At 46.5% G+C, this 26,737-nt stretch overlaps 1 pseudogene; it reads left to right on the forward strand.

Moving 5' to 3' along the window:
- The first annotated feature begins 6,213 nt into the window (after window positions 1-6,213).
- The window catches only part of LOC140721846 (zinc-binding protein A33-like), a 53,815-nt pseudogene continuing 33,291 nt past the window's right edge, over window positions 6,214-26,737 (forward strand).

The following is a 26,737-nucleotide window of genomic DNA, read 5'->3' on the forward strand; positions in this document are numbered from 1 at the left end:
TGCGTCCCTTGACGGATCAGTTTGAAGCTGGGGGTTTCAGTGAGGAGAATAGTAATGTCCTGAAACATAACACCCTGTTTCAACTTTGACCCTCTCACTTTAAAGCTTTATCCTCTACTAGTGTCCTCAGAGAGATTGCACTGCTGGGCCTGTCTCAAAGTTAGAAGAATAAGAGGTGGTGTGACTGAGACAGACACAATCTCTCAGGGTATTGACAGAGCAGAGGCAGGAATAATGTTTCACCTGGCTCAGCCAGAACACAGTGAATCTTTGGAATTCTCTCCACAAGGTTTCTCGATTTCTGGGGCTCCGTGATAATGGGGATGACACAGGAAAGTGGCTCTGAGGTCAAAGATCAGATGTTCTGAGTGAAGGACAGGACAGACACAAAGGGCCAAAAAGCCACATCTGCTGCTATTTCATAATACACACATCTACATTTGCGCCATTTAATATTTTGGCCTTCAGTCTGTTGGATTACACAGGGGAACCAATGCACTCTGTACAGAGCATCCTCTGTATACCATGTTTGCTGTATTCAGTCCAAAGTTCAAAGTAAATTTATTATCAAACTACATATGTCACCATATGCAAACCTGAGATTCATTTTCTTGTGGGCATACTCAATAAATCCAACAACCACAATAGAATCAATGAAAGATTGCACAAACAGGGCAGACAACCAGTGTGCAAAAGACAACAAACTGCAAATACAAGGAGAAAGAAAAACAAGAAATGGTAATAAATAAATAAATGAATAAGCAATAAATATCAAGATCATGAGATGAGGTGTACTTGAAAGTGAGTCCATAGGTTGTGGGAACAGTTCAGTGATGGGGCGAGTGAATCTGAAGTTATCTGAACTGGATCATGTGGGTCCTGATGGCAGCAGTGGGAAGAGAGCATGGGCCGGGTGGTGGGGGTGTGCAGCTTTCCTGCAACAATGGTCTGTGTAGATGTGCTCAGTGCTGGGGTATTGGTGATTCCAGACCAGACTGTGATGCAGCCAGTCAATATGCTCTCCACCACTCACCTATATAAGTTTGTCAAGGTTTTAGATGTTGTGCTGAATCTTCGCTAACCCCAGGGGAAACAGTAGACACGCTGTCTGCTTTCTTCATAATTGTACTGAATCGTTCCGGGCCCCGGTCAGTTCCTCTGAAATGATAACACCGAGGAATTTAAACTGGCCAACCCTCTCCACCTCCGATCCTCCAGTGTGGACTGGTTCTTGGAGCTCTAGTTTCCTCTTCCCGAAGTCAATAATCAGCTCCTCAGTCTTGCTGACATTAAGAGGTTGTTGTTCTGGTGCCTCTCAGCCAGATTTTCAATCTCCTTCGATATGCTGATTCATCACCACCTTTGACTGGCCTGAGATAGTGGTGTCACCAGCAAACTTAACCCTGGCATTGGAGCTGTGCTCAGCCACAGTCAGGAGTGTAAATCGAGTTGAGCAGGGTCCAAGAACACAGCCTTGTGGTGCATCTGTGCTGATGGAGATTGTGGAGGAGATGTTGCCAATCTGACCTGACAAGGGTGGGCAAGTGCGGAAATTGAGGATCCAATTGCACAAGAAGTTATTGAGGCCAAGATCTTGAAGCTTAGTGATTAGTTTTGAGAGGATGACAGTATTGAATGCTGAGCTGGCTTTGATAAAGAGCATCCTGATGTGTCCAGGTGTGGCCTGTATCTGGCCACAACCTGCCATTCCCTGTCTGTCCATGTGTCTGTTTGAATGCCACTGAAATGTTGTTGTTGTATCTGTTTCCACCCCCTCCCGACAACATAGGCACCTACACCGACCATTCTCTGTGTAAAAAATAAACTTGCCTCATCAATCTGCTTTAAACCTTCTCCTCTCACCTTATATTCACTCCCTGTAGTATCTGACTTTCCCACGCTGAGGATAAAGAGACTCTGACTGTCTATAATGCCTGTGTCAGCTCTTGCTGACTTTTCCCTCGACAGCTGCTGAGTCACCGTGTTCCCAGACTTCTGTACCTTGTGTAACGCCCTGGGTCACGTTTTTACTGTTCTGCGGTAGGTATTTCATTCAGCAGCTCTGTGAGATCAGTCTGTTCTGCTCTCAGCCTGTTCGGCTCATTGTTCAAGATAAGGGATGATGAGGAATGTGTGTCATCCAGTCAGGATGGTGGAACTAGGGGAGGTTTTTCTGGTGAGGGACACTGAAGTTGTGCTTGGGGCTTTTGTTCAGGGGTAGATGAAGAGAAGATGCTGGAGGGAACAGGTCGTGAGATTCGATCCGGTGCGGGACCGTGATTCGATGGTCCGGTGCCGAGACCGATTGAGGATCGGTGAATATGGTGAAACGTTGAGCTCCAACTTGTGAACATTTAACTGTTTAATTAAAATGGGTATAAAGAAAATGATATTTAAGATTCATTGAGCAAACACGAGGAAATCTGCAGATGCTGGAAATTCAAACAACACACACAAAATGCTGGTGGAACACAGCAGGCCAGGCAGCGTCTATAGGAGAAGCACTGTCGACGTTTCAGGCTAAGACCCTGACGAAGTTAGTCCTGACAAAATGTCGACAGTGCTTCTCCTATAGATGCTGCCTGGCCTGCTGTGTTCCACCAGCATTTTGTGTGTGTTGTTTTAAGATTTGTGCTATTTTCTGCTTCAAGTCAAGTCAAGTCACTTTTTATTGTCATTTCAACCATAATTGCTGGTACAGTACACAGTAAACACGAGACAACGTTTTCAGGACCATGGTGCTGCATGAAACAATACAAAAACTGCACTGAACTACGTAAAACACCACAAAAACTACACTGGACTACAGACCTGCCCAGGACTGCGTAAAGTGCACAAGACAGTGCAGGCATTACAATAAATAATAAACAAGACAATAGGCACAGTAGAGGGCAGTAAGTTGGTGTCAGTCCAGGCTCTGATATCTTTTTAAATTAGCATGTCGCTTGCCGAAGTGGGCCGTAAGGTCGGTCAGAACAAATCGAGCATTCGCACAATAAAGCAGAAAGAAGCTGAAATTTTTCATCCTGCATATTATTTAGCTCAGAATGACAGACCATACTCTGATCACTTTGGCTTATTGGAGCTTCAGTAAAAAGTGGCATTGACATTGGAATGGGACTGCATTCCCACATTGGTGTTACAGAGATGATTAATCGCAGAGCCATTAATATGAAAAAGAAAATTTGCCAGCATATCAAGCAGATAAATGACAAATTTTCTCTTCTCATTGATGAATCAAGAAGCCTGAGCATTGAGACTGTCCTAATAGTTTATTTGAAATGTGATAGTGTTAAGGAAGGTGATCCCCATTTTCTGTTTTTAGATCTCATTGAACAGCCTGATCAGAAAGCTGAAACGATTGAACTGTCTCAATAACCATGGGTTTGATGACTCTTACTTGAAACAGAACCTTGTAGCATTGGCTAGTGATGGGGTGAGTGTAATGCTTCGTGTCAAATCTAGTGTTACTACAATTCTCAAGGAACATTTCCCTGATGTGATAATTTGGCCCTGTCTTAATCACAGATTAGAACTTGCAGTAGGCGATTCAGAGAGAGAAGTTCATGGAATAAATCATTTCCAATCATTTAATGGACAAATTGTACTCTGTTTACAGTAGATCACCTCTAAATCAAAAGGAACTGTCTGAATGTGTCTCTCAAGTAGAACAACACATTTGCAAAATAGTCTGTGTTCTGGGCACCAGGTAGATAGCTAGCTCGTTTCGAACTGTTTCAGCAGTGTGGCAAAATGATGAAGCACTGTGTTTTTATTTTGAAAAAGCAATGAAGGATGAATCAAGATCTGGGAGTGACAGAAAACCCTGTGAAGGTCTGTTCAACAGACTCTCTTCAGAACAGTTTCTATCGGACTGAGCTCTAATGTATGACACCTTGCATGAACTTGGTTTACTGTCAGAGTGTTTACAGAAACGCACTACTACGATTGTTTATGCAGACAAACTGATCCAACGGAGCATAAGATCACTGCATGGACTGAAAGAGCAACCTGGTACAAAAACTCCAGATCTGCGGAAACAGAATCAGAATCGGGTTAATTATCCCTGTTATATATGATGTGAAATGTGTTGCTTTCAGCAGCAGTGCAGTGCAGAGACATAACATCACTATGAATTATAAAATAAATAGTGCAAGTGAAGGAATAATGGGAGAATCAGTGGGAATGTTTGTGTCATCCCCGGCATAAAGAAGATGTTTGTGGTGTTTGGAGCCGATCATCTCAGCCACAGGACATCTCTGCAGGAACTCCTCAGGACAGAGTCCTCGGCCCAAACACCCTCAGCTGCTTCCTCAACGACCTTCTGTCCATCGTAAGGTCAGAGGTCGGGATGGTCACTGATGACGACACAATGTTCAGCTCCATCTGCCACCCCTCAGGTAATGAAGCAGCCCACAACACAAATGCAGCAAGACCTGGACAATATCCAGGCCTGGGCTGATAGGTGGCAAGTGACAATCACACCACACAGTGTCAGGCAGTGATGTCTGAGGAAGGAATCTCTGAGAATCATGAGAATTGGGGAAATAGCTAAATATTCAAACTAGCTGCCTTACAATCTGGGGAATGATGGTAAAATTAATTAGACCAAGGGAGAAGGTGACTGAGAGGTGACGATATGACAGTCAGGTCAGTGATTAGACTGTGGACGTGTTCAGTCAGCAAGGTGAAGCTCACTGGATCAAAGGTAAACAGGTGGAGGTCGGATTGCAGACCACCGGCAGGAGAGTTTATCATCAGATAAGGAGAGTCACGGCAGGAAAACAGGGTCAGAAATGAAGACAATGAATTACAGAGAGCATTGGGAAATGACTGTCAGTGAGATAGAGAGACACCACATAGAAATAATCAAAGGCCGAATATTACAGAGAAATGTAGGTTTCTGATGATTTTTTGTGAAATCCGCATGTCACCATTGTATAACAGGAACCCGTACGATTATTGACTCAGTGGAGTATCTTTGAGATCACACTCGAAGTGTTCCCCGATGTTCACTGTAACCGGGTCTGAATAAACTGTCTTGTTCCCGAAACTCACCACTGCTGTCTGGCAGGTTCTTTCTGTGCTGTTCCATCTGAACCGTATTTAAGTGGGAGACGGGTCCCCACACCCACAACCCAACCCCCAGTCCCTCTGTCCCTCGAGCTGCTGTTGTGGACGCTGCCTGATGAAGACTGTCAGACTCAGCGACGTGGAGATTGCAGAGGAACACACTCAAAATACTGGAGGAACTCAGGGGGTCAGGCAGCAGCTGTGGAGAGGATAACAGTCGTCGTTTCAGACCGAGACCCTTGAACGCAGTTTATTCCTCTCCATATGCTGCCTGACCGGCTGAGTTCCTCCAGGATATTGTGTGTGTTGCTCTGGAATTCCAGCATCTGCAGAATCTCCTGTGTTTCTGAGTGGTGATTCCAGCCCAGTGCCCCTGCTCTCTGGGGCTGACGGGGTTCAGAAGACAGGCGGGGAAATCATTTCCACACGTGGGCCCTGTTCAGAACAAGTGAGACCGGACCTATGGAGCCGGGATGTATATGGTGAAGTCAAGCAGGGAAATGGAAATCAGGAGATGAATGTTTTCCACACTGTGACGTACAATGTCCAGTCCTGTGGTGATTTCTGCAGACACATCTTTGTCATCGCCACAGCATCAGTCTCCTCACAGCGGATTCCCTCCACATCCCGTGTCCCATACCATTAACTGATTTAACAGTTGCTATAAATTTACATTATTCACTGTTTTTACACCTCAGTCTCTCTTTAGTCCTCCAGCTAAACGAATCGTGCTTTTGGAGGAACACCGAGGGTCGGGCAGCAACTGTGGAGAGAAATGGGCAATTGACATTTTGCGTAGAGAACCTTCGTCTGGACTGTCTCAACCCGGAATATCTTCTGTCTATTTTTCTCCACAAATGATGTCTGACTCGCTTAGTTCCTTCCAGACTCTTGCATTTACAGTCCCTTCGTTCTCTCTTTTCAGGACTTGCCCTTTCAGTTCTGCCGTAGACTGAACCAAGCTCTTCTCTCCGGCTTTATCTATGTTAGACTTGTTTAATGTGTTTCTGATCGCTGCTGTGGAAATGAACACGATTCCTGCTTCACTGAAAAGGAACATTCATTCCCGAGACTGCAGCGCCCCTGGTGGACAGCCGCGGTACCGCAGGCGTTCAGCAGCTCCCTGGAAGTGAAAGGACCCTGAACCGGGAAGTATCGGGAGTTAACATGGCTTCGAAAGGACAGGTCGAGAGTTTAACCGAGGAGGTAATTTGTCCCATCTGCCTGGATTTCTTCACCGATCCGGTTATACTGGAGTGTGGACACAACTACTGCCGCTCCTGCATCACACGGTGTTGGGAAAGGGAGCAGAGAAACCGCTGCCCGGAATGTAGAGAGGAGATTGCGGACCGCACCCTCAGGGTCAATCGGGCCTTAGCAAATCTGTCTGAGAAAGCTCGAAAACTAAACCTGAATCCGAAAGAGGAGGAAAGTAAACTTCACTGCGAGAAACATGGGGAAGAACTGAAGCTGTTTTGTGAGATGGACGAGACACTGATCTGCCTGATCTGTGCGACTGCGCGGGAACACAAGTCTCACAACTTCATGCTGGTTAACGAAGCCATTGAAATCTACAAGGTAAAACTAACCAGGTTTTGATCAGCTGTTTAGTTAGTTGCATATTTTGGTCTAATGTCTTTACTCTCTGATTCCCAGGGTCGGGTTAAATCTTCCTTAGACTCTCTCACTAAAAAGAAATCGGACTTCGAGGAAATGGAGCAACAACAGAAAGAGAAGATTTCTGGAGTTCAGGTGAGGCTCCTGAACAGAATTTACAAATTCGCTGTGTAGTTTTGTTCCCTTTAATGCAGAATAGCAGAGCATCGCAGCCCCAGTAACCTGGGATCGATCCTGACCCCTGGAGCTGTCTGCGTGGAGTTTGCATGTTCTCCCTGTATCCAGTACCTTCCTTTAGCCGACATTGCATGGTTGAACGGTAAATTGGCGACTGTAATTAACCTTGTGACGTTGGGTGGTCTGTGATTCAGGTCGGGGTTAGTGGGTCAGAGACGGAGTATATGTTTCAGGGAGATGTGGGGGAATGTGATGGAGGGGATTGTTCTGAGAACCAGCATAGACTTTAATGGGCTGAATGGTTACCTTCCATGTCAGAAGGAAATACAAAAAATAGCCTCAAATAGTAAACTAGCCTCTCCTTTCATTTGACAGGAACAGACACACAGTCTTCAGTCCCAGATCACATCCCATTTTGCTGAACTGCGCCGGGTTCTCACTGAAAAAGAGCAGCGTGCACTGCGAGATCTCAGGGAAGAAGAGGAGAGGACTCTGAATCCAATGGAGAAAAATCTTCGAAAGATTCAAGAGAATTTAAGTTCCATCCAGGAGGAAATCACAAAGTTACAGGAACGGATGGATCAACAAGAAAATATCACATTCCTCATGGTGAGCGATTTCAGTTTGGATCTGTAAAAGTGCCCAGTCACAATATGATGTAATTTATCTCAAATAGTGTAGCTGGAAACTGATTTCCACCATGTGGACGTCCTGACTGTTCAGAATTGTCATTGTCCCAAACCGGCCTCCCACAACATCTGTACATCACAGGACAGTCTGCAACCTTCTCGGGAATGAGTTACCCTGATCAGAGCACTCAGCTGGTGGTCGTTTCTGTGATTCCCACGTATAATATCCCCGATACTCAGAGTAACACCCAGTTACAGTCACAGGCTGTGAGTGTGTTTCTGATATTCTCTTCACCTCATTTCTTGTGGGATTTATTAACAACCAACTGATGCTTTATCTTTGACTATTGGTCTCAGACAAGGAGAAATATTTTCTCCACTCCCATCCCATCAAATCCATTCGGAGGTTTAAATTCCTCCATCTGATCCTCCCTGACATCATATCCAGCTAAAAATACACAACCTGTCCAATCTCTCCTGCAAGTTCCATCCTCTCAGTTATGGTATAAATTTCATAAACATTCCTTGTACTTTCTCCCGTGGTTCTCCTCTTTCTCCATTCGTTTCAGTGGGAGAGAGTTAAGTGAGAATTTTCAGCAGCTTGTAATAACTTGTCTCAGATTCCTGCTGTTCGGATGCCGATGGTCAGTCTCAGTCAATTGAGATCTGTGTTTGATTTATTTCAGGAGGAAGCTCGTCGGAAGAGGAGGTAGGACATGGTCTTGACCGAAACTCTGTGTGGATTTGTAAAATAGTTCAAATATCACTGATGTTCAGTTTATAACCAGATGTATAATATTTACAGGATTGGTGATAATGACAAGACATTGTCAGTGACAGACGGTGCCCTGCTGGTTGAAAAATTCTATCACCCCTATTTGTTCGACACAGCATTTGACGGCATTAATCGAGGTAAAACATACAGATTCATTCCGGCACCAACCCCACCTGCCGGGAGGCATCACTGCCACATGGTCAGCTGGAGATGTCAGACCCTTAAACACACCGAAACAGGGGCAAATATACCAACAACTCACTGGTCAAATCACTGCATCTTGATCCCATTTGCACTGGACAAACAAACCAATGCACGGGTTTGAATCCTGACATGGTAGCTCTGGAATTAATATTCCATTAATGTAATTAAAGTGGATAAAATCTGGTATCACTATGGTGACTGGGATTGTCAGAAAAATACACCAGTCCTTCGAGCCACTCACCCTGTCTGACCTGTCCGTGACCGCAGTCTGATTGACTCAGCTCTGCCCCCTGCTGGACTCGCCAGTCTCACTGTTGTGATCAAACCACCACATTGAGACTGAGCCCGGACACACCAACCAGCTTTAACACTGGTGGACACAGCATAACTGGTCTGGCAAATCTCCATCACACACATTCTCAAGAAGGTTCAGCAGATTGTAGTTAGAGTCTCAACATTGCACATTGTTAATCCCCTCAGTAACCTGGAAACTATTCTCTTCAAACACAGTGAATGGTTTCTATTTGAACAATTCACACGTGTCACCCATATTCATCCTCCTTCACCTTCTGTTTCCATCTACACACACAGTTCACCACAGGCTTTCCACCCCTCCCCCATCTGGTCCTGGTTCCATCTGCCATTCATCTCTCCCCTAATGGTTCCCATTGTCATAAACAGGAAAAAGTCTGCAGATGCTGGAAATCCAAATCAACACACACAAAATGCTGGAGGAACTCAGCAGGTCAGACAGTATCTATTGTAATGAATAAACAGTTGATGTTTTGGGCTGTGATCCTTCTTCAGGACTAAAATTGAAGTGGGGGGTGATGCCAGAATAAAAAGTGGGGAGTGGGGAGAGAGGCTAGCGAGAAGGTGATAGGTGAAGCCGGGGGGTGGGAATGTTAAAGGGCTGGAGAGGAAGGAATCTGATCGGAGAGGAGAGTGGACCATAAGAGAAAGGGAAGGAGGAGGGGACCCAGGGAGTAGTGATAAGGAGGTGAGAAGAGGTTAAAGGCCAGAGTGGGGAATAGAAGAAGAGGGGAGGGAGGTGAGAAAAAATTTACCTGAAGAAGAAATCAATATTCATGCCATCAGGTCAGAGGCTACCCCGGCAGAATACAAGGTGTTCTCCTCCATCCTGAGGATGGCCTCATCTTGGCGCAAGAGGCGGCCATGGACCGACATTTTGGAATGGGAATTAAAATGTTTGGCCACTGGGAAGTTCCCCTTTGGGCGGATAGAGTGGAACCTCCTTTACTGATCAGATTCCAGTACAGGTTGGCCTTTGTGCTCCTGTTTCTCACCCTCCCACAGCTGTCTCCCACCTTCCCATCTCCCAACTATCCCCGCAATCCCGCTCCGACTAGCGATCAAAACTTTCACTGTGTTGGTGTTGGTTTCACTTCCCAGTGTCTCCCAACTCCACAGTCTGCACTCCCCACCCTTCCACTACCTGGAGCATCGTGCCTGCCATCTTTCACCAATCTTCAGTCCACAGTCACTTCAGACTCCTGTCTCATCACTCCCCTTCTCCTCTGCTCAAACTAACCCATCATAACCTTATATATTTCTGTCAGATCACCTCCCAGTCTATTTACCTGCATTTGGTCCGTATCCTTCTAAACCTCCCCGTCATCATTTCTCAGTCCCAGGGCTCAACTCCTCTCTGTGCCAGTTCCACAGGGCCCTCAATCCCCCCGTGTTACAGAAGATGATCGACCTCATTTTCTACCACATTACAGAAGCAAATGTGCTGCAGGTCCTAAAATGCAGAAAGGTCGATAAATCCCCAGGTCCTGATCAAGTGTATCCCAGGACATTGTGAGAAGCTCAGGAAGAAATTGAGAGGCCCTTTTGGAGATATGTGTGTCATCGATAACTACGGGTGAGGGGCCAGAAGACTGGAGGGAGACTAATTTTGAACATTTATTGAAGATCGACTGTAGGGAAAAGCCTGGGAAGTACAGACCAGTGAGCCTAACGTCAGAGGTGGGTTCATTAATGGAGGGGATTCTGAGAGACAGGATCGACATTCATTTGGAAAGGTGAGGACTAATCAGGGAGACCTAGCTTGGTTTTCTGCATGGACGGTACGGTAGCATAGTGGTTAGCACAACGGTTTACAGTACCAGTGACCCGGGTTCATGTCCCGTCAGTGCCTGTGAGGAGTTTGTACGTTCTCCCTGTGACCGTGTGGATTTCCTACGGGTTCTCCGGTTTCACAGTCCAAACCCGTACCGGGTGGCAGGTAAATTGGTCATTACAACTTGTCCCATGGTCAGGCTCGGATTAAATCAGGGGTTGCTGGGTGGTGGGGGTCATTGTAACTTGTCCCATGGTCAGGCTCGGATTAAATCAGGGGTTGCTGGGTGGTGGGGGTCATTGTAACTTGTCCCATGGTCAGGCTCGGATTAAATCAGGGGTTGCTGGGTGGTGGGGGTCATTGTAACTTGTCCCATGGTCAGGCTCCGATTAAATCAGGGGTTGCTGGGTGGTGGGGGTCATTGTAACTTGTCCCATGGTCAGGCTCGGATTAAATCAGGGGTTGCTGGGTGGTGGGGGTCATTGTAACTTGTCCCATGGTCAGGCTCGGATTAAATCAGGGGTTGCTGGGTGGTGGGGGTCATTGTAACTTGTCCCATGGTCAGGCTCGGATTAAATCAGGGGTTGCTGGGTGGTGGGGGTCATTGTAACTTGTCCCATGGTCAGGCTCGGATTAAATCAGGGGTTGCTGGGTGGTGGGGGTCATTGTAACTTGTCCCATGGTCAGGCTCGGATTAAATCAGAGGTTCCTGGGTGGTGGGGGTAATTGTGACTTGTTCCATGGTCAGGCTCGGATTAAATCAGGGGTTTCGGTGGTGGAGGTAATTGTGACTTGTTCCATGGTCAGGCTCGGATTAAATCAGGGGTTGCTGGGTGGTGGGGGTCATTGTAACTTGTTCCATGGTCAGGCTCAGATTAAATCAGGGGTTGCTGGGTGGTGGGGGTCATTGTAACTTGTCCCATGGTCAGGCTCGGATTAAATCAGGGGTTGCTGGGTGGTTGGGGTAATTGAAACTTGTCCCATGGTCAGGCTCAGATTAAATCAGGGGTTGCTGGGTGGTGGGGGTCATTGTAACTTGTCCCATGGTCAGGCTTGGATTAAATCAGGGGTTGCTGGGTGGTGGGGGTCATTGTAACTTGTTCCATGGTCAGGCTCGGATTAAATCAGGGGTTGCTGGGTGGTTGGGGTCATTGTAACTTGTTCCATGGTCAGGCTCAGATTAAATCAGGGGTTGCTGGGAGGTGGGGGTCATTGTAACTTGTCCCATGGTCAGGCTCGGATTAAATCAGGGGTTGCTGTGTGGTTGGGGTCATTGAAACTTGTCCCATGGTCAGGCTCAGATTAAATCAGGGGTTGCTGGGTGGTGGGGGTCATTGTAACTTGTCCCATGGTCAGGCTCGGATTAAATTGGGTTGCTGGGTGATGGGGGTCAAAGGGCCGGAAGGGCCTATTCCGTGCTGTGTCTCAATAAGTAAATTACAGCTGATGAAAGTGCAGTAGACATTGTCTCCATGGAGTTCAGCGAGGGACTTGACAAGGTAGCAGAGAGTTCGATCACATGGGATACAGTACAATAGACAATAGGTGCAGAAGAAGACCATTCGGCCCTTCGAGCCGGCACCGCCATTCTGAGATCATGGCTGATCATCTACTGTCAATACCTGGTTCCTGACTTGCCCCCATATCCCTTGATTCCCCTATCCATAAGATACCTATCTAGCTCCTTCTTGAAAACATCTAGAGAATTGGCCTCCACAGCCTTCCGAGGCAGTGCATTCCAGACCCCCACAACTCTCTGGGAGAAGAAGTTTTTCCTTAACTCTGTCCTAAATGACCTACCCCTTATTCTCAAACCATACCCTCTGGTACTGGACTCTCCCAGCATCTGGAACATATTTCCTGCCTCTTGTCCAATCCCTTAATAATCTATTATGTTGCAATCAGATCCCCTCTCAATCTCCTTAATTCCAGCGTGTACAAGCCCAGTCTCTCTAACCTCTCTGCGTAAGACAGTCCGGACATCCCAGGAATTAACCTTGTGAATCTACGCTGCACTTCCTCTATAGCCAGGATGTCCTTCCTTAACCCTGGAGACCAAAACTGTACACAATACTCCAGGTGTGGTCTCAACAGGGCCCTGTACAAATGCAATAGGATTTCCTTGCTCTTGTACTCAATTCCCTTTGTAATAAAGGCCAACATTCCATTAGCCTTCTTCTCTGCCTGCTGCACTTGCTCATTCACCTTCAGTGACTGATGAACAAGGACTCCTAGATCTCTTTGTATTTCTCCCTTACCTAACTACACCGTTCAGATAATAATCTGCCTTCCTGTTCTTACTCCTAAAGTGGATAACCTCACACTTATCCACATTAAATGTCATCTGTCAAGTATCTGCCCACTCACAGCCTATCCAAGTCACCCTGAATTCTCCAAACATCCTCATCACATGTCACACTGCCACCCAGCTTAGTGTCATCAGCAAATTTGCTGATGTTATTCTCAATGCCTTCATCTAAATCGCTGATGTAAATCGTAAACAGCTGTGGTCCCAATACCGAGCCCTGTGGCACCACCTGCCATTCCGAGAAACACCCATTCACCGTTACCCTTTGCTTTCTATCTGCCAGCCAGTTTTCTATCCATGTCAATATCCTCCCCCCAGTGCCATGAGCTCTGATTTTACCCACCAATCTCCTATGTGGGACCTTATCAAATGCCTTCTGAAAATCAAGGTACACTACATCAACTGGATCTCCCTTGTCTAACTTCCTGGTTACATCCTCAAAAAACTACAATAGATTAGTCAAGCATGATTTGCCCTTGGTAAATCCATGCTGGCTTGGACCAATCCTATCACTGCTATCTAGATATGCCACTATTTCATCTTTAATAATGCACTCTAGCATCTTCCCCACTACTGATGTTAGGCTGATGGACGATAGTTCTCTGTTTTCTCCCTCCCTCCTTTCTTAAAAAGTGGGATAACATTACCCATTCTCCAATCCTCAGGAACTGATCCTGAATCTAAGGAACATTGGAAAATGATTACCAATGCATCCGCAGTTTCCAGGGCCACCTCCTTTAGTACCCTAGGATGCAGACCATCTGGACCTGGGGATTTGTCAGGCTTCAGTCCCATCAGTCTACTCATCACCGTTTCCTTCCTAATGTCAATCTGTTTCATTTCCTGGCCTTGGCCCATCCATACATCTGGGAGATTGCTTGTGTCTTCCCTGGTGAAGACAGATCTAAAGTAATTATTAAATTCTTCTGCCATTTCTCTGTTTCCCATAACAATTTCACCCAATTCATTCTTCAAGGGCCCAACATTGTTCTTAACTATCTTCTTTCTCTTTACCGACCTAAAAGAGCTTTTGCTATCCTCCTTTATATTCCTGGCTCGCTTGTGTTCATACCTCATTTTTTCTCCCCGTATTACCTTTTTAGTTAAGTTCTGTTGTTCCTTAAAAAATTTCCCAATCATCTGTCCTCCCACTCACCTTAGCTCTGTGATAGTTCCTTTTTGTTAATGCTATGCAATCTCTGACTTCCTCTGACGATCTGGAATAGGATACAGAGTTGTCTGGGTGGAGTCCTGTGACCAGTGGTTGTTCTGCAGGGATCGGTGCTGGGTCCACTGTTTTTCATCATTCATATGAATGATTTGGAGAGAATGTAGGTGACGTGTTTAGTAGGTTTGTGAAGAACTCTAAAATTGGTGGTTTCATGGACAGTGAAGAGGTTATTTATTTATTTAGAGACAGTGTGAAACAGGCTGTCCCAGACCAATGACCCGCTCCACCCAGCACCCCAACTATTTAAAACCAGCCTAATCACGGGGCAATGTACAATGACCATTTAACCTACAAACCGTTATGTCTTTGTACGAGCGTCACACAGTGATAGAAACAAACAGCACAGGCCCTTCAGCCCATCTGGTCTATACTGAAGCATTTAAACTACCTGCTCCCATCGACCTGCACTGGGACCATGGTCCTCCAACTCCGACCATCCATGTACCGTCCAAACTTCACTTAAATGTTTAAATCGAGCTTGCATGCACCACTTGCACTAGCAGCTCGTTCCACACTCTCACAACCCTCTAAATGAAGAAGTTTCCCCTCATGTTCCTGTTAAACTTTTCATCTTTCACCTTTAACCCATGACCTCTGCTTGTAATCCCACCCAACCTCCATGGAAAAAGCCTGCTTGCATTTACCCAATCTATACCCCTCACAATTTTGTATACCTCTATCAAATTTCCCCTCAGTCTTCTATGTTACAGGAATAAAGTCCTAAACTATTCAATCTTTCCTCATGACTCAGGTCCTCCAGTCCCGGCAACATCCCTGGAAATTTTCTCTGTACTCTTTCAAACTTGTTTACATCTTTCCTGTTGGTAGGTGACCAAAACTGTACACAATACTCCAAATTAGACCTCACCAACATCTCATACAACTTCAACATAACATCCATCTCCTGTACTCAATACTTTGATTTAGGAAGGCCAAAGAAAAGCTTTTATTATGTCCCTATCAACCTGTAACACCACTTTCGATGTATTCTGGACCTGTGTTCCCAGATCTGCTGTAGAACAGAGTCCTCAGTGCCCGACCATTCACTGTGAAAGACCTACACTGGGGTCCTACCGAAGAGCAACAGCTCACACTTGTCTGCATTAAATTCCAGCTGACACTTTTCAGCCCATTTTCCCAGCTGCTCCAGATCCCACTGCAAGTAATGATGATCTTCCTCGCTGTCCACTCCTCCCCAATCTGAGTGATGAATCCGGAGCACCCGGAGGAAATGCACGAGGTCCCGGGGAGAAAGTACAAACTCCTTACGGATGGTGTCGGAATTGAACTCTGAACTCCGGAACGCCCCGAGGTGCAACAGTATTGTGTTATCGACTACATAACCCTCTTGCTCATGGTTTATCCAAGATTACAACGAGATCTTGATTAATTGGGTCTCTTGGCCATTGGATGGAAATTGATTTTAATTCAGAGAGATGAGGGTGTTGCATTTTGGAAGGCAAACCAGGACAGGATTTACACAGCAATCGGGGGCCCTGGAGAGTGTTGTGGAACAGAGAGACCAGGAGGTGATTGCCTTCATCAGTCAGAATACTGAGTACAGGAGCTGGGACGTCACGTTATGAGTGTCCAAGACATTGGGAAGGCCACATTTGAAGCAGAGTAACACACACAAACTGCTGGAGGAACTCAGCAGGTCAGGCAGCAGCTCTGGATATGAATAAACACTCAATGATTTGGGCCAAGGTTTTGTGTGTGTTGCTTTGGATTTCCAGCATCTGCAGATTTTCTTGTCTTTATGATTTGGATCACTCTGTCCAGTGCTGGTGACCTTTCTACAGGAAGGACGTCATTAAACTGAGAGGGTATAAAACAGATTTACAAGGATGTTACTGGGACGGGAGGGTTTGGGTTATAAGGAGAGGCTGAATATTCTTGGTCTTTTTCCTGGAGCTCAGGAGGCTGCCAAAGGAAACCGTGGAGGTGGATACAGTTACAACGATTTAAAATACACCTGGACGGGTACGTGGTTAGGAAAGTTTTAAAGGAATAATGGGCAAATACAGGTAAATGGAACTAGTTCATTAAAGCGAGTTGGTCGGCACGGATGAATTCTGCCTCTTTAAATGCCTCCAGTGTTTACTCACCCCATCCTCATCTGGATCCAGTTGTTGCTCCGCCCCTTTCCTCACACCCGGTTCCACTGCTATCTCCCGTCTTTCTTTCCGTTCGTGAGGTAAGGTCTTGGCTTGAAACATCGACTGTACATCTCCCTTAACACATGCTGCTTGTCCCGCTGAGATCCTCCAGAATATCCGCTCTCCATGTTGAGGAAAAACCTCGGGAAGATGCTGATTGTCCGTCCGCTGTGCTTGGGTAAAACCTCGGGAAAGGGTCCTGTCTCCCCTCCCCCCCCCCCCCGACTGTACCTGAGGCCGAGCGGCCTCTCCACCGATCCCCGGGGCCGCGCTGCCCGAGTCTCCCCCCGATCCCGGGGCCGCGCTGCCCGAGTCTCCCCCCCGGTCCCGGGGCCGCGCTGCCCGAGTCTCCCCCCGATCCCCGGGACTCTCTAATTCTCTGCTTCTCCCCCCAGTCTCTGTCACCCTGGATGTGGAAACGGCGAATCCGGAGCTCGAGGTGTCTGAGGATCGGAAGAGTGTGAGATACACCGAGACATGGAGGAATCTCCCTGACACTGGGAAGAGGTTCACATACTGGCTTTGTGTGCTGGGATCGGAGGGATTCACATCGGGGAGACATTACTGGGAGGTGGAGGTGACGGGGAATCGGTGGTGGGATCTGGGAGTCGCCGCAGAGTCTGTGGAGAGGAAGGGAGGGGTCACAGTGAGTCCGGAGACCGGATTCTGGAGAATCGCGCGGGTTGATGACACGATGTGGGTTCTCACCTCCCCTTTGTCCCGTCTCACTGCCGGTCCCATCCCCGGGAGGGTGGGAGTTTATCTCAGTTACGAGTCCGGGACAGTTTCATTTTACAACGCGGAGACCAAGTCCCATCTCCACACCTTCACTGGGAATAAATTCACGGAGAAACTTTATCCTTTCTTCTGGACTGGATATGAAAACGAGTGGCTGAGAATCTGCTCCGGTTCCGCTCCGGGTCTGTAAACGGGTCGGGTCCGGGACTGGCGTCAGGAGTCAGTCAGTGTAAATATAAATGTGCGGAGAGTGAAATAAACACGATGTGAGAATTATCGATTCATTAATTTTAACTCGTTCACCGCATCCGTCAGCGGAACAGAAAGACTGCGGATTCAGCAGCAGCCGCGGGCGGCGGGTCCTGAGCTCCCCGGCTCCCCCGGGTGCTAAAGTCCACCGGGACTGACAGGGTAACTGGGGCAAGTGGTGGTGGTGCTGACTGGCAGAGGGAGGTCAGGGTGAATCTTGGTAACACGGGACATGTTGTGATGGTAACACACAAAGCGCCTGGGTCTCCCAACGTGTCAGGTAACATCTGTGGAAGGAAATGGGCAGGTGAGGGGTAATAGCTGAGGGAGGGGTAATAAATGAGTGAGCGGTGGAAATGTGTCAGAAACTGGGAGGTAGGAGGTGTCAGTGACAAGAGGGCAGAAGATTTTGGAATCCGACAGGAGTGGAAAGTGGACCCCGGAGTAAAGGGAGGGAGGTGGGGAGGAGTGTGTGGGTGATGGGCAGATGGAGAGGGTGGGGAGGAGTGTGTGGGTGATGGGCAGATGGAGAGGGTGGGGAGGAGTGTGTGGGTGACGGGCAGATGGAGAGGGAGGGGAAGGAGTGTGCAGACGATGGGCAGATGGAGAGGGTGGGGGAGGAGTGTGTGGGTGATGGGCAGATGGAGAGGGTGGGGGGGACTGTGTGGTTGATGGGCAGATCGAGAGGGTGGGGAGGACTGTGTGGGTGATGGGCAGATGGAGAGGGTGGGGAGGAGTGTGTGGGTGATGAGCAGATGGAGAGGATGGGGGAGGAGTGTGTGGGTGATGGGTAGATGGAGAGGGTGGGGAGGACTGTGTGGGTGATGGGCAGATGTGGAGGGTGGTGGAGGAGTGTGTGGGTGATGGGCAGATGGATCAGGAGGAGAGAGACGATTAAACCGGAAAAGTGACAGAGGGAGCGACTAACTTAACTCTTTATTAGCAAGTTACCTGAGAGAACCCTCCTTAAGCTCTCTGTCTAGGGGGCTGCTTCGAAGGTCTCTCTCCTCTGAAGCAAATACCATTCTTTTTATACCATGCAGTCATTACACAGATACAATATAGAACATAGAATAGTACAGCACAGTACAGGCCCTTCGGCCCACAATGTTGTGCCGACCCTCAAACCCTGCCTCCCATATAACCCCCCTACCTTAAATTCGTCCATATACCTGTCTAGTAGTCTCTTAAACTTCACTAGTGTATCTGCCTCCACCACTGACTCAGACAGTGCATTCCACGCACCAACCATTCTCCGAGTGAAAAACCTTCCTCTAGTATCCCCCTTGAACTTCCCTCCCCTTACCTTAAAGCCATGTCCTCTTGTACTGAGCAGTGGTGCCCTGGGGAAGAGGTGCTGGCTGTCCACTCTGTCTATTCCTCTTAATATCTTGTACACCTCTATCATGTCTCCTCTCATCCTCCTTCTCTCCAAAGAGTAAAGCCCTAGCTCCCTTAATCTCTGATCATAATCCATACTCTCTAAACCAGGCAGCATCCTGGTAAATCTCCTCTGTACCCTTTCCAATGCTTCCACATCCTTCCTATACTGAGGCGACCAGAACTGGACACAGTACTCCAAGTGTGGCCTAACTAGAGTTTTATAGAGCTGCATCATTACATCGCGACTCTTAAACTCTATCCCTCAACTTATGAAAACTAACACCCCATAAGCTTTCTTAACTACCCTATCTAACTGTCAGGCAACTTTCAGAGATCTGTGGACATGTACCTCCAGATCCCTCTGCTCCTCCACACTACCAAGTATCCTGCCATTTACTTTGTACTCTGCCTTGGAGTTTGTCCTTCCAAAGTGTACCACCTCACACTTCTCCAGATTGAACTCCATCTGCCACTTCTCAGCCCACTTCTGCGTTCTATCAATGTCACTCTGCAATCTTCGACAATCCTCTACACTATCTACAACACTACCAACCTTTGTGTCGTCTGCAAACTTGCCAACCCACCCTTCTACCTCCACATCCAGGTGGTTAATAAAAATCACAAAAAGTAGAGGTCCCAGAACAGATCCTTGTGGGACACCACTAGTCACAACCCTCCAATCTGAATGTATTCCCTCCATCACGACCCTCTGCCTTCTGCAGGCAAGCCAATTGTGAATCCACCTGGCCAAATTCCCTGGATCCCATGCCTTCTGACTTTCTGAATGAGCCAACCTTTCTGAATAAATGTGTCATCCAGTCAGGATGGTGGAACTAGGGGAGGTTTCTCTGGTGAGGGACACTGAAGTTGGGCTTGGGGCTTTTGTTCGGTGGTAGATGAAGAGAGAAGATTCTGGAGAGAACAGGTCGTGAGATTCGATCCGGTGCGGGACTGTGATTCGATGGTCCAGTGCCGAGACCGATTGAGGTTCGGTGAATATGGTGAAACGTTGAGCTCCAACTTGTGAACATTTAACTGTTTAATTAAAATGGCCCTTCTCTTTTTGTTTTTCTTTACTAACCCTTTAGTTAAGATTCATAAATATATTTCCTTTATTTGAATGCAGTGTACTTTCGGTTACTCCGTGGCACTAATATCTAACAGGGCAGCAAGGATGGGGGGGGAGGGGGGGAGGTGTACCAGAGTGATTCCCCACAACCCCTGCTGGACACTGGGGAGCGGCGAGTGTGCACTTGGCATCTGTTGACACACTCCGTCCCGACTGGGTGAAAGCAGAGAGTGAGAGCGAATAACTGGAGCAATTCCACCACCTGCTGACCGCACAGGGTATAAAGAAAATGATATTTAAGATTCATTGAGCAAACACGAGGAAATCTGCAGAAGCTGGAAATTCAAACAACACACAAAATGCTGGTGGAACACATCAGGCCAGGCAGCATCTATAGGAGAAGCACTGTCGACGTTTCCGGCCGAGACCCTGACGAAGTTAGTCCTGACAAAGGGTCTCAGCCCAAAACGTCGACAGTGCTTCTCCTATAGATGCTGCCTGGCCTGATGTGTTCCACCAGCATTTTGTGTGTGTTGTTTTAAGATTCATGTTATTTTCTGCTTCAAGTCAAGTCAAGTGGCTTTTTATTGTCATTTCGACCATAATTGCTGGTACAGTACACAGTAAAAACGAGACAACGTTTTCAGGACCATGGTGCTGCATGAAACAATACAAAAACTGCACTGAACTACGTAAAACACCACAAAAACTACACTGGACTACAGACCTGCCCAGGACTGTGTAAAGTGCACAAGACAGTGCAGGCATTACAATAAATAATAAACAAGACAATAGGCACAGTAGAGGGCAGTAAGTTGGTGTCAGTCCAGGCTCTGATATCTTTTTAAATTGACATGTCGCTTGCCGAAGTGGGCCGTAAGGTCGGTCAGAACAAATCGAGCATTCGCACAATAAAGCAGAAAGAAGCTGAAATTTTTCGTTCTGCATATTATTTAGCTCAGAATGACAGACCATACTCTGATCACTTTGGCTTATTGGAGCTTCAGTAAAAAGTGGCATTGACATTGGAATGGGACTGCATTCCCACACTGGTGCTACAGAGATAATTAATCGCAGAGCCATTAATATGATAAAGCAAATTTGCCAGCATATCAAGCAGATAAATGACAAATTTTCTGTTCTCATTGATGAATCAAGAAGCCTGAGCATTGAGACTGTCCTAATAGTTTATTTGAAATGTGAAAGTGATAAGGAAGGTGATCCCCATTTTCTGTTTTTAGATCTCATTGAACAGCCTGATCAGAAAGCTGAAACGATTGAACTGTCTCAATAACCATGGGTTTGATGACTCTTACTTGAAACAGAACCTTGTAGCATTGGCTAGTGATGGGGTGAGTGTAATGCTTGGTGTCAAATCTAGTGTTGCTACAATTCTCAAGGAACATTTCCCTGATGTGATAATTTGGCCCTGTCTTAATCACAGATTACAACTTGCAGTAGGTGATTCTGTGAGAGAAGTTCATGGAATAAATCATTTCCAATCATTTAATAGACAAATTGTACTCTGTTTACAGTAGATCACCTCTAAATCAAAAGGAACTGTCTGAATGTGTCTCTCAAGTAGAACAACACATTTGCAAAATAGTCTGTGTTCTGGAAAAGCAATGAAGGATTAAACGAGATCTGGGAGTGACAGAAAAACCTATGAAAATCTGTTCAACAGACTCTCTTCAGAACAGTTTCTATTGGACTTAGCTCTAATGTATGACACCTTGCACGAACTTGGTTTACTGTCAGAGTGTTTACAGAAACGCACTACTACGATTGTTTATGCAGACAAACTGATCCAACGGAGCATAAGATCACTGAATGGACTGAAAGAGCAACCTGGTACAAAAACTCCAGAAGCTCAAGAGGCAGTTGGAAAGGGGAAGTTTGGAGAAATTAACTTCAGAAGCAACAGCAAAATTGTCTCCATTATTTATCTACAGTTTCTTACTCGTCTTGTAAACAATTTGCAGCACCGTATGTTCACGGCAACATCCTTGAAAGGTTCTCAAACTTCAAAACCTCAAAGTATGTATCAATCCCAGCTAAGTGAAATGTGTGTCCTTGATAAAGATAACTGGCCTGCTGAAATACCGCCTAATTATGGAGAAGCCTGACTTGAGGGTCCTGCCTTCTGTAAGATCTCACTGTTGTGGAGATAATAAGTTGTGTTTACAGTTGTGTGTGTGGGGAGGGGTGATCCGATGGATGAACGGAGAGATTATGGGATGTTGGGAGGGTTTCCACACATGATTGGAAGCGGTCGGATCAGACAGGTCACTGGGCCTGACTAATCTGCAGAAACAAAATCAGAATCGGGTTTATTATCTCTGTTATATATGATGTGAAATGTGTTGCTTTCAGCAGCAGTGCAGTGCAGAGACATAACATCACTATGAATTATAAAATAAATAGTGCAAGTGAAGGAATAATGGGGGAATCAGTGGGAATGTTTGTGTCATCCCCGGCACAAAGAAGATGGTTGTGGTGTTTGGAGCCGATCATCTCAGCCACAGGACATCTCTGCAGGAACTCCTCAGGACAGAGTCCTCGGCCCAAACACCCTCAGCTGCTTCCTCAATGACCTTCTGTCCATCGTAAGGTCAGAGGTCAGGATGGTCACTGATGACGACACAATGTTCAGCTCCATCTGCCACCCCTCAGGTAATGAAGCAGCCCACAACACAAACGCAGCAAGACCTGGACAATATCCAGGCCTGGGCTGATAGGTGGCAAGTGACAATCACACCACACAGTGTCAGGCAGTGATGTCTGAGGCAGGGATCTCTGAGAATCACGAGAATTGGGAAAGCTGATAAAATATTTAAACTAGGTGCCTTACAATCTGGGGAATGATGGTAAAATTAATTAGACCAAGGGAGAAGGTGACTGAGAGGTGACGATATGACAGTCAGGTCAGTGATTAGACTGTGGACGTGTTCAGTCAGCAAGGTGAAGCTCACTGGATCAAAGGTAAACAGGTGGAGGTTGGATTGCAGACCACGGCAGGAGAGTTTATCATCTGACTGTCAGACTCAGTGAACTGGAGATTCACGATTATTGACTCAGTGGAGTATCTTTGAGATCACACTCGAAGTGTTCCCCGATGTTCACTGTAACAGGGTCTGAATAAACTGACTTGTTCCCGAAACTCACCACTGCTGTCTGGCAGGTTCTTTCCGTGCTGCTCCATCTGAACCGTATTTAAGAGGGAGACGGGTCCCCACACCCACAACCCAACCCCCAGTCCCTCTGTCCCTCGAGCTGCTGTTGTGGACGCTGCCTGATGAAGACTGTCAGACTCAGCGACGTGGAGATTGCAGAGGAACACACTCAAAATACTGGAGGAACTCAGGGGGTCAGGCAGCAGCTGTGGAGAGGATAACAGTCCTCGTTTCAGACCGAGACACTTGAGCGCAGTTTATTCCTCTCCATATGCTGCCTGACCGGCTGAGTTCCTCCAGGATATTGTGTGTGTTGCTCTGGAATTCCAGCATCTGCAGAATCTCCTGCGTTTGTGAGTGGAGATTCCAGCCCAGTGCCCCTGCTCTCTGGGGCTCACGGGGTTCAGGAGACAGGCAGGAGGAAATCATTTCCACATGTGGACCCTGTTCAGAACAAGTGAGACCGGACCTTTGGATCCGGGCCGTATGTGGTGGTCAAGCAGGGAAATGGAAATCAGGAGTTGAATGTTTTCCACACTGTGACGTACAATGTCCAGTCCTGTGGTGATTCCTGCAGACACATCTTTGTCATCGGCACAGCATCAGTCTCCTCACAGCAGATTCCCTCCACTTCCCGTGTTCCGTACCATTAACTGATTTAATAGTTGCTATAAATTTAACTTACATTAATAAAATTATGCTATTATGCTATTAATGCTATAAATTTACATTAATCACCATTTTTACATCCCAGTCTCACTTTAGTCCTCCAGTTTTTGGAGGAACACCAAGGGTCAGGCAGCATCTGTGGAGAGAAATGGACAATCGACAATTCAGGTCCAGATCCTTCATCTGGACTGTCTGAATCCGGAATATCTTCTGTTTATTTTTCTCCACAAATGCTGTCTGAAACGCTTAGTTCCTTCCAGACGCTTGCATTTACAGTCCCTTGTATATCTCTTTTCAGGACTTGCCCGTTCAGTTCTCCCGTAGACTGAACCAAGCTCTTCTCTCCGGCTTTATCTATGTTAGACTTGTTTAATGTGTTTCTGATCGCTGCTGTGGAAATGAACACGATTCCTGCTTCACTGAAAAGGAACATTCATTCCCCAGACTGCAGCGCCCCTGGTGGACAGCCGCGGTACCGCAGGCGTTCCGCAGCTCCCTGGAAGTGAAAGGATCCTGAACCCGGAAGTACCGGGAGTTAACATGGCTTCGAAAGGACAGGTCGGGAGTTGGACCGAGGAGGCAATTTGTCCCATCTGCCTGCAGTTCTTCACCGACCCGGTTATACTGGAGTGTGGACACAACTTCTGCCGCTCCTGCATCACACGGTGTTGGGAAAGGGAGGAGAGAAACCGCTGCCCGGAATGTAGAGAGGAGTTTGCGGACCGCACCCTCAGGGTCAATCGGGCCTTGGCAAATCTGTCTGAGAAAGCTCGAAAACTAAACCTGAATCCGAAAGAGAAGGAAAGTAAACTTCACTGCGAGGAACATGAGGAAGAACTGAAGCTGTTTTGTGAGACGGACGAGACACTGATCTGCCTGATCTGTAGAGATGCGCGGGAACACAAGTCTCACAACTTCATGCCGGTTAACGAAGCCGTTGAAATCTACAAGGTAAAACTAACCCGTTTTTTATCAACTGTTCACTTAGTTGCATATTTTGGTCTAATGTCTTTACTCTCTGATTCCCAGGGTCGGGTTAAATCTTCCTTAGACTCTCTCACTAAAAAGAAATCGGACTTCGAGGAAATGGAGCAACAACAGGAAGAGATGATTTCTGGAGTTCGGGTGAGGCACCTGAGCAGAATTTACAAATTCGCTGTGTAGTTTTGTTCCCTTTAATACAGAATAGCAGAGTATCGCAGCTCCAGTAACCTGGGATCAATCCTGACTCCTGGAGCGGTCTGCGTGGAGTTTGCATGTTCTCCCCGTAACCAGTACCTTCCTTTAGCCGACATTGCATGGTTGAACGGTAAATTGGCGACTGTAATTAACCTTGTGACGTTGGGTGGTCTGTGAATCAGGTCGGGGTTAGTGGGTCAGAGACGGAGTATATGTTTCAGGGAGATGTGGGGGAATGTGATGGAGGGGATTGTTCTGAGAACCCGCATCGACTGTAATGGGCAAAAAGAAATAACACTAGTCTTAAATAGTAAACTAGCCTCTCCTTTCATTGACAGGAACAGTCACACAGCCTTCAGTCCCAGATCACATCCCATTTTGCTGAACTGCACCGGGTTCTCACTGAGAAAGAGCAGCGTGCACTCCGAGATCTCAGGGAAGAAGAGGAGAGGATTCTGAATCCAATGGAGAAAAATCTTCGAGAGATTCAAGAGAATTTAAATTCTATCCGGGAGGAAATCTCAAAGTTACAGGAACGGATGGATCAACAAGAAAATATCACATTCCTCATGGTGAGAGATTTCAGTTTGTTTCTGTGAATGTGCAGAGTCACAAAATGATGCATTTTATCTCAAAAACTGTTGCTGAAAACTGAATTCCACTATGTCGATGCCTGGACTGTTCAGAATTGTCATTGTCCCAATCCGGCCTCCCACAACATCTGTACATCTCAGGACAGTCTGCAACCTTCTCGGGAATGAGTTACTCTGATCAGAGCACTGAGCTGGTGATCATTTCTGTGATTCCCACGTATAATATCCCCTGAGACTCAGAGTAACACCCAGTTACAGTCACAGGCTGTGAGTGTGTTTCTGATATTCTCTTCACCACATTTCCTGTGGGATTTATTAACAACCAAATGATGTCTTATCTTTGACTTCAAGGGAAGTCTCTCCTTTAACTGTGTAAATCTTTTTGGACCTTTTGCAATACTACTTTAACGAACGGAGTTCGCATTTCTCGTTGGAGCTGATGTATCGCAGCCGACTTCCGGTTAAGTTAGTGGTTTGTTTACTTTTGGGTTTTTTAGCAGTGTTTAATAAATGTTTTACTTGTGTCATAAAAAACCTCTCTCAATTATATATTCATTGTTGCTGGATCGTAACAATCCTCCTTAACTTCATATCCAGATGAAAATACACAACCTGTCCAGTCTCTCCTGTAAGTTCCATCCTCTCAGTTATGGTATAAATTTCATAAACATTCCTTGTACTTTCTCCCGTGGTTCTCCTCTTTCTCCATTCGTTTCAGTGGGAGAGAGTTAAGTGGGAATTTTCAGCAACTTGTAATAACTTGTCTCAGATTCCTGCTGTTCGGATGCCGATGGTCAGTCTCAGTCAATTGAGATCTGTGTTTGATTTATTTCAGGAGGAAGCTCGTCGGAAGAGGAGGTAGGACATGGTCTTGACTGAAACTCTGTATGGATTTTTAAAATAGTTCAAATATTGCTGATGTTCAGTTTATAACTAGATGTATAATATTTACAGGATTGGTGATAATGACAAGACATTGTCAGTGACAGACGGTGCCCTGCTGGTTGAAAAATTCTATCACCCCTATTTGTTCGACACAGCATTGGGAGAAGCGTTTGACGGCATTAATCGAGGTAAAACATACAGATTCATTCCGGCACCAACCCCACCTGCCGGGAGGCATCACTGCCACATGGTCAGCTGGAGATGTCAGACCCTTAAACACACCAAACCAGGGGCAAATATACAAACAATTCACTGGTCGAATCACTGCATCCTGATCCCATTTGCACTGGACAAATACGCCAATGCATGAGTTTGAATCTGAATACAGTAGCTCTGGAATTAACATTCAATGACTGACATTAAAGGGGATAAAATCTGGTATTGTCGTGGTTACTTGAAATGACTTGGAGACACAGACAATTCTTCAAGAAAATTAAACCTTTATTTGCAAACAGAGGCTGAGGCAATCAATGAACTTGT

Source organism: Hemitrygon akajei, chromosome 2, assembly GCF_048418815.1.
Source record: "Hemitrygon akajei chromosome 2, sHemAka1.3, whole genome shotgun sequence".
Taxonomy (NCBI): domain Eukaryota; kingdom Metazoa; phylum Chordata; class Chondrichthyes; order Myliobatiformes; family Dasyatidae; genus Hemitrygon; species Hemitrygon akajei.